This window comes from Enoplosus armatus, chromosome 18 (assembly GCF_043641665.1).
Source record: "Enoplosus armatus isolate fEnoArm2 chromosome 18, fEnoArm2.hap1, whole genome shotgun sequence".
In the NCBI taxonomy this organism is placed as follows: Eukaryota; Metazoa; Chordata; class Actinopteri; order Centrarchiformes; family Enoplosidae; genus Enoplosus; species Enoplosus armatus.
This window is the reverse complement of record NC_092197.1, coordinates 17,454,628-17,467,594: the sequence shown is the minus strand read 5'-3', so window position 1 is coordinate 17,467,594 and position 12,967 is coordinate 17,454,628.

Genomic DNA, 12,967 nt, shown 5'->3' with positions numbered 1-12,967 from the left:
CTATGAGTGAAAGTTTTCAATTTATGGCTTGTATTTTTACTTTGGATGGGTGGGTGATGAAACAATATGGGTGTAAATATTTTGTGTAAATTGTTTCTAACTTGTCTACTGAATCCAATGTGTCCGCTGGTTATTGAGCCCTCTCTGGTCTTAAAATCCCATGCCATCATGTCAAAGAAGCTCTGCTTTAAGAAGGTCATTGTTTTGTTTCTGCTCTTCTTTTTACACTGGCTGTTTTTCTTTCTTTCACGGAAATCCATCCAAATGTGATCACCAAAGTCATTAGGATTCATCCACTGGGGACCATGGCACAACATATCGTGGTGATCCATCTAATAGTTGTTGAGATATTTCAGTCAGGACCAAAGGGGTCCACAGACAGGCCGGCAGGTAGAGCCCAGAGAGCCATGCTGTTCGCGTGGATAAAAATGACAAGACATTAGGTTTTGGCTCCTGTTTAATTTCTAGATTTGCTCACATTCTGTAAGTGAAGTTCAGTCCTGGAAGCAGCTGGCAGTGACGACAGCTTAACATTTATGGAGACTGATGTCTGATAATTGAGTGATTTGCACACTGAAAGGGGGGAGGGAATGAAATATCCTAATTTGAAAAGGCATTTAAAAAATGGCTTTGTGAGAAGAACATCTGTAATACAACTTGAAATTGGTTCATTCACAGTATTTCATGGTGTTTTTTAAACCAATTTTAATTCCTGCTGCATAGGAAATGATGATCAGATGAGAGATTTATTACAGCGCTGTCTTAAGAGCGTGGAACAAAACATGCATTCAATACGTTTCTCTATTAACCTTGAGTGTTGATGTGACCACATGCACACCAGACTTGACCTGTAGAGGAAGAGTTACGGTGCTAGGGTCATTAAGCCCCGTCATCTAGTGCAGATCGCTTGTGTGACTTTCACAGGAAAAACAACCAGGAACTTTTCAAATAGGAAATTTCTGACGTGTTTACGGAGTCTATCTACAGACCAGTAAAAAAAACTAAAGCCACTCCATCACCAGGTCACACGCAGGGGTGAGGAAGCCAAAGTGAATCATTCAGTGGAAATCAGCCATACCTCTTAACCACTGTGAATTTGGTTTGGCAGGTGTAATATTCTCAATTTAATTACACTTAACTAAATCTGCCAGAAACCTTTCACACTTTAAAGGATAGCGCTGGTGTTGTCCTATATTTTTGTTATAGTTGACAAATTCCATGAAAAGAGACCAACAATGTGTTCGTCAGCCTGTTTGAGGATCTCATCCCCAAGCCCATTGGTTCCTACTGAGGATGTAAATCTTCACCAATATATAGTCATATCATTCTTTTAAAAAAGGGCTCAGTAATTTCCTAAAACAGTTGGACCCTGTTGTTTTTAGCAAATGTTACCCGAGCAGGAGGAAATGGCGGATTTGTTTGGGACTATTTTCAGCTGCAAATTAATACCCATTTTATGCTCTAGTTAGTATTTACCTCAGCAGGACGGTGTGTGTGGGATTGAGTTGATAAATGTGTGTGTGTGTGTGTGTGTGTGTGTGTGTGTGTGAGAGTGTGCGCTGTAATGGGATTTATTGACGATAAGATGTGATATTGACGGTGATATCAGTGTGTCACAATACAAAGGTCAGAGGTTTAGTCTTTTCTGATGTTTTTTTTTTTTTCTTTATTGGTAAAAAGCATCATAAACCTGAGAGTTGTACAATGTTCTGTATCCACAGAGGGATGTGGAATCTGTCAAGTCAGAAGTTTCACAGAAATCACCAAAGTCTCCATTATATCCAATAATACTGCTATAGAAAGGAAAACGCAGCCCAGTGTCTGGCTCTTCACGTAGATAAAACACTCTGCTCTCTCCATATAATTGCCACTCGTATCTGTGGCAGAAATCAGCCTCTATATCAGATATTTCTGATCACTATTCTGTGGTACACGAGACTGATGGTAAGATAGAAAGACCAGAAAGGATTCGTTTAGCTCCACAGTCTTCTCCCACAGAAGCTGTTTCAATTCACTCTGCTTTGTCAGTTCATATTCTAATTATTTCTCACAGCTGATCCTTCTTGTTTTTAAGGAAATGTCTTTGTGTGTGTGTGTGTGTGTGTGTGTGTGTATATATATATATATATATATATATATATATATACATTTATTGCAAAAGGTTTTTAGAAACAAATGCGGGGTTTTGATGTACAGTATTTGTATTTTTATTTGTATTAGCTGATTGGCCGATTATCATTGAATCCAAGCCATAGCAAAATGACAACTCTTACCATTGTACATGGATGTGGGCGACAAAGCGCCAGCGTTGTTCTTCGGTTTCTTGCCAGCAGAGGTTTCCTGCTTCAGCGGCCGTGACCCTGTGACAGAGACCAAAGACACCGATCAATATTGTTTTGGTTCAATCCATAAATTGAGCCATGCTACAAAAAAAACCCTCATCTTGACAAAGCAAGTCTCAAGTCGATAACTCATCTGCAAGACAAGCTGAAATGTGAGGTATTTATTTACATTTTTGGCAATTATTCATTTTCCACTCTTTTATACAAACTAATGGGTGCAGTTGTCAGAGTGGAGGCAGCTTTAGCAGCTTCTCTTCTTGTTCTTGTACTTTTCATGGTGCTTTGTTTGCTAAAGTCTGTCCTTTTCTCTGTCATTTATCACGTCCACGTTCACTGTACAGTTGGCTGATCGAGCACTTTGTAACTCAAGTTGTGGCTTATTGCAATGTTCACCAAACTTTCTTCTTGCCAACTACGTTTTTAAATAAAGCTTCTCGATGAAGGTTCTGGACTTTATCTTCTGAACAGAATTTTTCTTTTTCTACAGAAAAGCCTGAAGAAGATTGAAAGCTCCGGTACACTTCAAACGAAGCGTCAGAGCCTCCTGGCTGCGTCCCTCTGCCTTCCACGTCTCTGTGTGTGTGTCTTTGTAGCCTCCACACAGTGAATTGAACAAACGCTGGTAACTGTGCATGTATACTGACCTCCCCTCGAAGGAGTGTTGCACTCATGCATTCATTGTGTGAAAAATGGTGAGGCAGCTTGTGAAGTTCAAACCATGCCTAATTTCACACCACTGCACAGTAGTGAAACCTTTGCGTACTCTTGGTCTGGGGCTGTTTTTTAAGGACCCCTTAGTTCCAACGGAGAGACATCTTGATGCATACAATTATATTTCAGACAATAGCTATCTTCCAAATATCTGGCAACTGTTTCAATGTGACAGTGCCCCCCGTGCACAAAGCCAGTCCCATAAAGAAATGGTTTTCCCAGTTTGGTTCGGAGGAGCCCTGACTTCAACCCCATCCAGCACCTCTGAGATTAACTGTGAGCCAGGCGTTATCACCCAACATCAGGGTTGGACCTCACTAATGCTCTAATGGGAGCAAATCCCTCGCAGCAATGCCCATGACTTTGGAATGACATGATCGACAATTACAAACTAAAACATCAGCTCCAGCTGCCTTTGATTGAATGCCAAATACAAGATGGGGAGTAGTCCGACACCAGGGGGCAGCAGAAACCATCCATCACTGTCTCCACTCGAAACACTTCCCTAATGAACCTAATGAATGCGATGGCTTACAGTTGCTCCTTAATGCACAAGACGGCGCTCTACCAGGAAATGTTTTTAGTAGGAGGAGCAGGAACAAAAGGACGGTGTTGACATTTGTCATTGCTCTTCTTTCACTCATTTGGCCAAAGGCTTTAGGCAATAAATTAATACAGATTCATGTATATAAAAGATCCATTCACTGTGTGTTCCACTCAGTCAAGGTTGTGGTGAAGTCACACTCGACACTGCACTCAAATAAAAATGAAAAGTGAAACAGAAATCCGCACAATAACGCGGGAAACCACAATAACCGTCGAGGCCTGTGACGTGTGCGACAGTGTTGCACCTTGAATCCCACCAAAGGCTCTATGAGAGACATTGGTGATTTCCAGCCTCCTGACATTTATTGCACAGCTCTGGTGATAGCTGTCACAGCAACATGCAGAGTGTGTGACCTTTGTGAAATCTTTAAGTCAGTAAGTACAATAAATGTGCAGTAGAGGCGTGACGCACATCTGTTTCATTCAGAGAATATGAAATCGGTCAGGTGTTGTGCTCAGTGATGGCTGCTTTCCCTGCTGTATAAAGCCTTTTGTCGCTCCAGAGGGAGCAGTGCGAAATCCAATGAACTGCCTCATGCGATGCCACTTGAGTCGGCAGCGGTTGCGTCTGAAGACAACAAGTTTGAAAATGAAACAAATGTGGTGGGGGTGTGGAGCTGACCAGGCCTCCGTAGCCTGTACAGTTATCCTGGTTTTGATCATCGGGGTGTGATGTCAGCATGGAACCTGGTTGTTCATCTCGCTATATTCATCTAACAGTATCCAAGTTTCTATCCTGACGTCTCACCATCTCAGTCACTATGTGCACCAGCAAAGAATGTTCAGAAACCTGGATAAGGTGTTTACATGCCACAGTATCCTGGTTTCTATTGGACCGCAATAAGGCCTCATCCAGGTTTCTTAAACCAGGATACACAAAACCACGATCATCACCAGGATACTCACGACTAGACTACACGTGGCTTTGATTTAGGATTACAAGTTGTGCTCTCACTACATGCTGATGTAGAATATTCGTGACTTGATACCAGTAGATAAATACATTCGTGGATTCTGATAAAAATGAATGCCAACCAAACCGGCGGAAGAACTAGTTGTTAATACAGCCCCCGATTCTGTGCAACCACACATCCACACACAATCATTTTGCATTGATCCCATTAGAGTTTTTAGCCGTTACCAGCGTGGGATTTGCTGCTACAGCCGGCTGGTTTCGACTCCAAATGTAATCCAACGTTCTTTAAATCTTCTGTCCATAATTAGATTGGGGTGTTTCTCTGGTTTATGTTGTATGTATGACTTGAGGGATGCTGTGTGGAAGTACTGTAGTAGTCTGTGGTTTGGCTCTGAGAGGTAGCCCGAGGCTTCAAGCTGCATCTCTCTCTCCCGAAAGAATGTGGAGAAAGTTTTTCGGAAATTAATTGTTGCCCAAGGGGGACTTCAGAGAGATTTTCACAGAGAACTCACCAGCTGTCTGTAAGCTTTTTGCCAACAAATTGGGTCGAAAAAGTCTCATCAATGCTTTAGTTTCCGTGCAATGTATTCAAACTGTTGTGGTGAGTGTTGCCTTAACAATTTAGCATTTTGCACATTGGCTACATCATGTGTAGGGGGTCTCCGTGCCTGTAGGGGATGTGTCTGAATAAAGGCTGGATTTGAAGCTGGGGGGGGGAAACGTGCCGTTCCGGGTAGACCACAGGAACTTCTGTGTGTTTTCGGTGATTTTAACTTACAAAATGTGCAAAACACTCATGTTGACTGTCTTTTTTGTGACGATCAAGACATAATTTTCTGACTTTGCCATTGCCATTCTGTGACTTTGATTGCCATTACCTAGGTCAGTAACCTACACTATCATTAACCTGGGGGTTGGGACGCGTCCCGTTGTCCTATAGGGTTTCAGATCCCCTGCGACCATTGCTGCATGTTATACCCCCCTCACTTTCCCTCTCTTTTAATGGCTGTCTCTGCTGCATCCTATATCATGAAGGCAAATACACCGAAAAAATCCTTTAAAAAAAAGATTGTGTACCACTGAGGAAACCAACGCCATGTCCTCGGTAGTAATGATACGAGGGGGCATTTACATTCTACTGTGATACACATGTTAGGGTCCGAGAAGTGCCGGAAACCTTTTTAGAACTGTTATTCTTATTATCACGGGTCTATAAGAGCTGGAATCCTGTTGTTTGTCATTTCATTTAATTGACTCATACTGTACGTTGCTCTGTTGGTCTAATTGTTGCAGAATGACAAACATGAAACGAGACTGCAGTCTGAGACGTTTCACCGAGGACATTAAGGCACTTGTCAAAACATACTGGCTGGTAAATCTCGCTGGGTCATGATTATCTTGGTGTCAGCGTTGTTTGATAAGGATGAAGTTTCACTCAAGACAAATATGTGAGTTCATCAGTTGAGTGAGCCGTTTAGTTGCCCTCATAAACATGAACAGTTTCCCTGCAGCCAAACAACAAGACCTACTGGCTAAAGTTCTAAAGAGGTGTACTCAAGGGTGTGTCAGTACACCGTGACATCACTGAAACACTGGATTTTAAACATAACTTTTGTTTATTTACAAGAAAAACTCCACAGGGCAACTTTGAGTTACTCTTTGAAGGTCTTCAAAAACACTAGATTGCCAGGAGTATGCCTTGCTTGGCTGTAAAGGGTCAAAAGTCAAAAGATTGTTGGGAATGAGTGGCCTAAACGTTTAACTTGGATAACTGGTTACACAATAAACCCAAACCCAACTAACATAACTTAATATTCAAATACCTACAGTGTGTTAAGTTGTAAATGCAGGTGAGATAGTTTGTTTAGGTTCTTTTCTCTGCGGGCTGTCTGAAGAGGTAACGTTGATTATCTTGCATCTCTGTCTTCTTCCTCTCTCCAGGTCTCTCCTGTACTCCACCTCAGTGTAGGATGATCCATGGGTGGTGCAGTCTTCCCACAGCGACTCCTCTGATCACTAAGGGTTGAATTCACCAGAGCAGCCGGAGACCTTGGCACCAGGCTGTGATGTGAGCTGTTAACTATCTGCAAAATGTCAGCTGCGACTCGGTGGTCTCTCAGATGAGAAAGTAAAAGAAAAGGTACGGGGAAGGAAGGGAGGGGGGGGGGGAGCAGCTCCAGTTGCTGTTTTGACAAAATCATCTTTGTTAGCTACAATAACATTTGTTTTACAAAGAGGAACTTATACCCCAGATAAGCTAGACTCAAAGCAGCTTAGCCTTGTGGAATGTGTATAAAGGTCGACTTAATGGTAGAAACCAGTTCCATCATGCACACTTCCCCTTTAAACTTCTCTCATTTACATTATTTGGAAAATCTGGCTTTTGCTTTATAAATAACCCACAGCACTGAATTTATCCTGGAAATCCTTTGACTGTGAAATGTGTTTGGTTTTCAGTTATTTCTCATCTTTATTTCACTTTAATATGGTGAAGACTGGTTCCAGTAGCTTGCTCCCCATATTTTCAGTCTTACACCTTTACTGTAGATAACATTTTTCATGAGACATGAGATGTATTTTCAGTACATGTCAGTTTATATATTTATGTGGCTCAATTTTACATTCACACACGTAAATTCTGTAAGTCCACGTCTACTAGCTGCCTAAATCCGAAATCCATGAAGAACCAGAAGTTAGCTACTTAAACCCTCTGTTTTTTTGTATTTCATTCATATCGATTTTTACATCTTTACTTGTTGTGCCTTAAAACTATATTTTATTTTTTTCTTGTGTTATTTGTCTAACCGTATGTTCTTTTATTCTAATTCCTGGTATTTATTTGTTAGAGGTTGTAGGCCTATACTATAATCACTGCTGTGGACTGTTAACACATTTAATGCTAGCCGCAGCTGCTAGTGTAGCATTCAATAGTCAAGCTAGGTTGCCAACAGTCTGATTAAATGTTGTGTCGCTTTGGGAAGATTTGTGGAGGGAATTTGTTTGCCTCAAACGCCACTTCAAGTCATAAACAGGACTTTTGTTTCTGGCTGGCGGGTTATGACCTTAGCGACCTGCTGCTTCACTTTACTAAGTTAAGTTAGCTGTTTGTGCTAACAGCAGTAAACTATGAGGCTGAGCTGCTAACATTAGCTTTTCTGTTGCGTACTAAACTGCTTGTGTTTCATGTCTTAGCGTCCAGCGTTACTGGTAATTCATATCTGCTTTTATACTGGTACCATTTACTGTACCTATAGTTATGTGAATGAATGAATGTCAAAAAAAACCCCAAAACAATATCAGTATCATTTGTGTCTTCTGTAGAAGGCTCCAATACTGTATCTTTAACATGTTGTGTCCTATTTACTAGCTAACTAGCCAGGAATACGTCCAAGAGTCACCAGGTTTTGCTAAGAAAATGTTTTCCAGAAACTTGTGGGGACTTCTGAGATGTGCGTGTAAGCCAACTGCACATTAAACCACAATGTCTTATTTTCCAGCTGTGTGCCTGATGTGCATAGATAACAGCTTGTGCTTTGTTGGAAGGGAAAGCAGACTGCAGGTATTTCTGCTCAGGCATGGTGCTGCAGAGCCCTGGTTTCTGTCTGCAAAGCCAGATCAGGCAGATTGGTTGTATCTGCTCGACAATGTGCAGTGAGACCGGCAGTGATCTGAATGAGCAGATTTCACAACACGCACCCAACGCCACCGCTATTCATGATTGATGTCCGGCTTATCCCTGCAGATTATCTGACTAGTCAGTTGCAGTAAGCTAAATGATAGGCCTGTACACTGCCCCTCTGTGTGTGTGTGTGTGTGTGTGTGTGTGTGTGCGTGTGTGCTTCTGCCTGTTTGCGTAAATTGTCTGGAACTGTGGCATCCGTCCATTAATGCAGCAGCTCGGCTATAACTGTGATCCCACGTCAGATCAAGTAATCAATCACAAACAAACGCTGTGCGGCTATTTTTAGACGTGGATCAATGTGTTGTTGTGAGGTGAGACGGATCAGGAGTGGACTGACAAATAAAATGGATTCTACCAGAATCTTGACATTTTAATATCATGATGACCTCAACAGAAATGAGTTGCTTCGATGCCCTCGGTGACTCTGTTTACAATCAGCACATTACATCTTCAGACTTTAACAGCTGAAAGTTTTCTTCCCCTGAAGTTTCTGTATCTTTGATGTTGCCCTCTGTAAGTCCAGCAATATATAAAAAAAACATGAATTACATTCCTTATATATAAAAGAATATTGTAAAAAAAAAAACAATAGACATAGTTGCTCAACAGCACATTTACATGTGCATGTTCTTTGGCTTGTAGTTTCTTTTTCTGCGTCTAAAAGACTTCCTTTGTAGGTGGGTTACAGATCATTTTCACACTGTGAATAAAGAACCCATTTCTTAACGCATGTCATGGCCTGTCGAGGCTCTTTCTTTAAACACCATAAAAGCTTCTCCACAGGGGAGCTCCTCGCGTTGAAATTGGATAGACTGGAAAGCTTTTGTGTGAATTTTTTTTTTTAATGTTCCAGATCTGTTTATAGAAAATTAAGCCATATTTAACAACTAAGATGTGTGTGAAATCAGTTTATATTTTCATATCAGGTCTGGAAAGCACACCCCCTTTTTTCTTTCTTCATCAAACAGCCTACACTTTAGTGTCAAGGGGCATCTTTGTTTCAAGACCCGTCTCATTCGCATCAGCTTATGGCTGACACAGCAAGACTGAAATGGGAAGCAGCACAGTGAGAAAATTAAGTCATTCTTGTAATTCAGTGGCCTTACTTGACTAATCTAACTAATTTCAACTAATCGAGGGGACACAAAAGGTTGGGATGAGTGCAGAAGTCATACAGCCACAGGAAAAAATAAGGAAAAGCATACAGTATGTGGTTATTTTGTCCTGTCATATTGATGCAAAGCTTTTCTCTACTGTTAAATGAGGTAGACATAATGAAAGCAATTCTTGCACAGTCCAATGCAATCAATCAATCAGGCATGTGACTGCCAAGGAAAGGCGTAACGCCACGGCTAGGTGCATAGAGGAGAAACGCTGCCGTGGCATCCCCACTGATAAGTGGCATGTGCTTGCTGTTCCACTGCAGTCACAGTCTCTCTGCTTTGTATTACCTTCATTCACCCTGTGGCTTTTTTAGATCAGACTTCTCTTTCCACAGATTTAGCATCACAATTTCATATGACTCATAAAATGTGGTTCATTGACGCCTGTGCTCTTAATTTGATCACACGTTTCGGGATGAATCATTTTCTTTTCTGCATGGAGACTGATGGGAAATGGTTATCAGGGTTTTTGAGGCACTTCAGCTGTGTCACATGTTAAGACACACTTTAATTGAGTTACCTTTTGTAATGGCTTTTGTACTTACAGAAGAGGCATTAACACAATTTCATATACAGTATATATCAAAACATTAAACTATGTGTCCTTTCATTCAAATTTAAATATCTAAGTATACTCCTTATGTCCTCATCAGTTAAATGTCACACTGAAGCACTGGAGTCTCCTACTTAAAACCAAATGAAACACTCTTCCTTCCAGGTGAACAGTCAGAGTTGTATTTTCAAGTTAATCAGTGGGAAAAGCTTAATGTTGCATGACTCATTAAATGTTCAGACTCACTTCCACTTCCCTGCAGTCTGTCTGCTCTTACCACAGACTGCATGAAAGAAGAGGGCGTAGCCACCGTGACGTCACCCATTGGTTTGTGGACTATTGCTTTGAAGCCTCGAGTTTGGCATTTTGGCTGTCGCCCTCTTCGTTTTTTGGCGCCAGAAGTGACCATATTTGGATGAGAGGGTGGAGCTGGGGACCTGAGAACCCGAAGACACTATGCACGCCCACCTATACTGACAACCTGACTGCACCTGGCTCCTGGCTACACCGTGCGAAGTTGCTGCTAACAAAGTTAGCTTGAAAATGTACTTACTGGAAAAAAGTTCAAAATGTACAAACTAACACCTATATACAAACTATACTCATTGACAGGTTGCCATGGTAGCAACTTGACAATCACAAGGTAGCCACGCCCTAAAGCATACCCTGTTTTATCGTCTTCATGTCCAACAATGAGTTTTAATGTCCCGCCTGTTCCTTTTGTCTCATTGGTGATGCAATAAACAGTCCAGCCAATGGTTTCACACTATTCCACTGATCTACAGGTGGCAGCAATGCGCCAACAAAGGCAGTGAAGAAGAAGACTGCTAGCAAGTAAACATGGATGTAAACAATGCAGGGTTCAAACATTTGAGTAAAATTGGTTTTGGCAAAAGGAAGGAGTTCTTCAATCCACCCTAAAAATGAAGAACAAAAAACTACAATTACATCAGTTTAGCAGATGACACATGACGAAATAGAAAATGCAGACCGTAAAACCAAAACAAAGAGCTGAAAGACACTAAAATGCTCTGTAGAACTGAGGGGACCTGTAGAGTTGGATGATAATTCTCTGTGGGTTCATTATGAGCAACCCATTTCACATTACACATGGCTTCTGTTTTACATGCCCACCTGGTAAGAGCCCATTTATCTTCCATTTGATGAAAACTGATGACTCTGTTAAGCTTTCAGTCATACGCGGTTAAGCCTATTAAGTGAAGTATTTAAGCCTTGTTAAGCCTTCAAACCGATTACAGTTAACCATGAAATGTGGTAATTTAATTGTGAGTAGGTAGCCTTCTTCATTTTGGGAAATCTTTTCCTGGGGCAATGTGCCCTGGTCATACTGATCAGCTAAAGGGAGTAGAAATAGGCTTACAACACAGCTGCGTTTCTGTCTGTCTGACATTCACACACAGTCACACACTGTGCTGTTATCATAATGCAGTAGTTCATCTCACAGCGGTCATCCTTTCATTAACACATTAATTGTTCTGCCACCATGAGAGAACCCGTCTTTGTCCGTCCCTGGGACTGTAACGCTGGACGTGCAGCTAAGAGCCTCTGCAGTTAAAATTGAAAGTGTGATAATAGCCAGAATCATTAGCTCTGCGGGTGTTCTTGAAGAAGTCATTGTGTTCGTTGCCTCTCTCTCCCCACTCTCTCTCAGTTATTCACTTCCTTCCTCACACTGTGAACTCCCTGCATCTTTCCCTTTTCTGCTACTCTGCTTGTTGTGCAGCGTGCGTCTCGGTTCATTATAATATTGTTTGGCTTCTCAGTGTTTCCCACTGGTGAACTCCTTCAATTACTGTCATCGATCAACTTCAAACGCACACAGTCTCACAAACGCACACATGTAGACAATCTCTCTTTGACCTCCTGCTCAGCCACATGGACAAAAAAACAACAACAACCTACTGTCCAAATGTGTGCTGTATCACTAGCAGAGCGGAACACAATCTCTCAGTGTTATCTCTGTATCTCTCTGATGATCAGATATCTGAAATGCTTGCCTTCTATCCATTTATTGACTTTCCACCTTTCCACGTGCACATGGCTGTTTATAGAGCAGATCATCACCAGCACCACTATCATACAATTGTATCAAGCTACTTAAAATGGTCTATGTACAGTGAATCCAGGATTGTTATGTTTTCTTTTCCCTCCAGTCAGTATTTTGATAATCCATTTATTGGATCACTTGTTTATCAAGTGAAAATGCAAAACAGTTTCCAGTTCCAGCTTCTCAAATTTGAGGATCTGCTGCTTTTCTTTCGTTTTACATCATCTTAAATTGAATATCTTTTAGATTTTGAACTGTTGGTCGGACAAAACAAGCAATTGGAAGACATCATACTGGGCCATCCATTAATCTGAACAATAATTTACCGATGAATCGATGATGAGAATAATTGGTAGCTGCTGCTGAAATTGGAATGCTTATTTAGAAGGAAAAGACTTATACTAATAAAGACTTTGTGAAGGAATCATTAACTGATAAACCTCGTCCTCTGAGACCACGCATGTGCTATCTTGCTTTTATCTCTGTTGCCTGGGTTGCTGCTTTGCTGACAGTTCTGCTGTGTCACTTTCAGGAAGCCGAGTGCTGACTTCATCTGTGATTTCAGTCAGCTCTGCCCCTAACCTCATTTTGCTCCTCTGATATTCAGTGCATTCTCTATCTTATTGATTCATTTTCAAAGACCATTTCCATTTTCCAAGTCTGTTTTCATTTTCCAAGTCAATCTGCCTCGCTAATTACCTCGACATAACACTTCTATCACCCGGCACACACTTGGTCCCAATTTCAAATTAAAATGACACAATGGTTCCTACTCTGAGAGCACACAGTCCTCGGGTCAGTCTTTCAAACGCCTCTGTTACTGGTCAGTAAAGCAGAGGGAATATTTGGCTCTCAGCAGCTGCAGATTTAAAGGAAGGCTCAGCTCAGAAACTCTGCCAAAACGGCACAGTGCCATTTGTCAACAC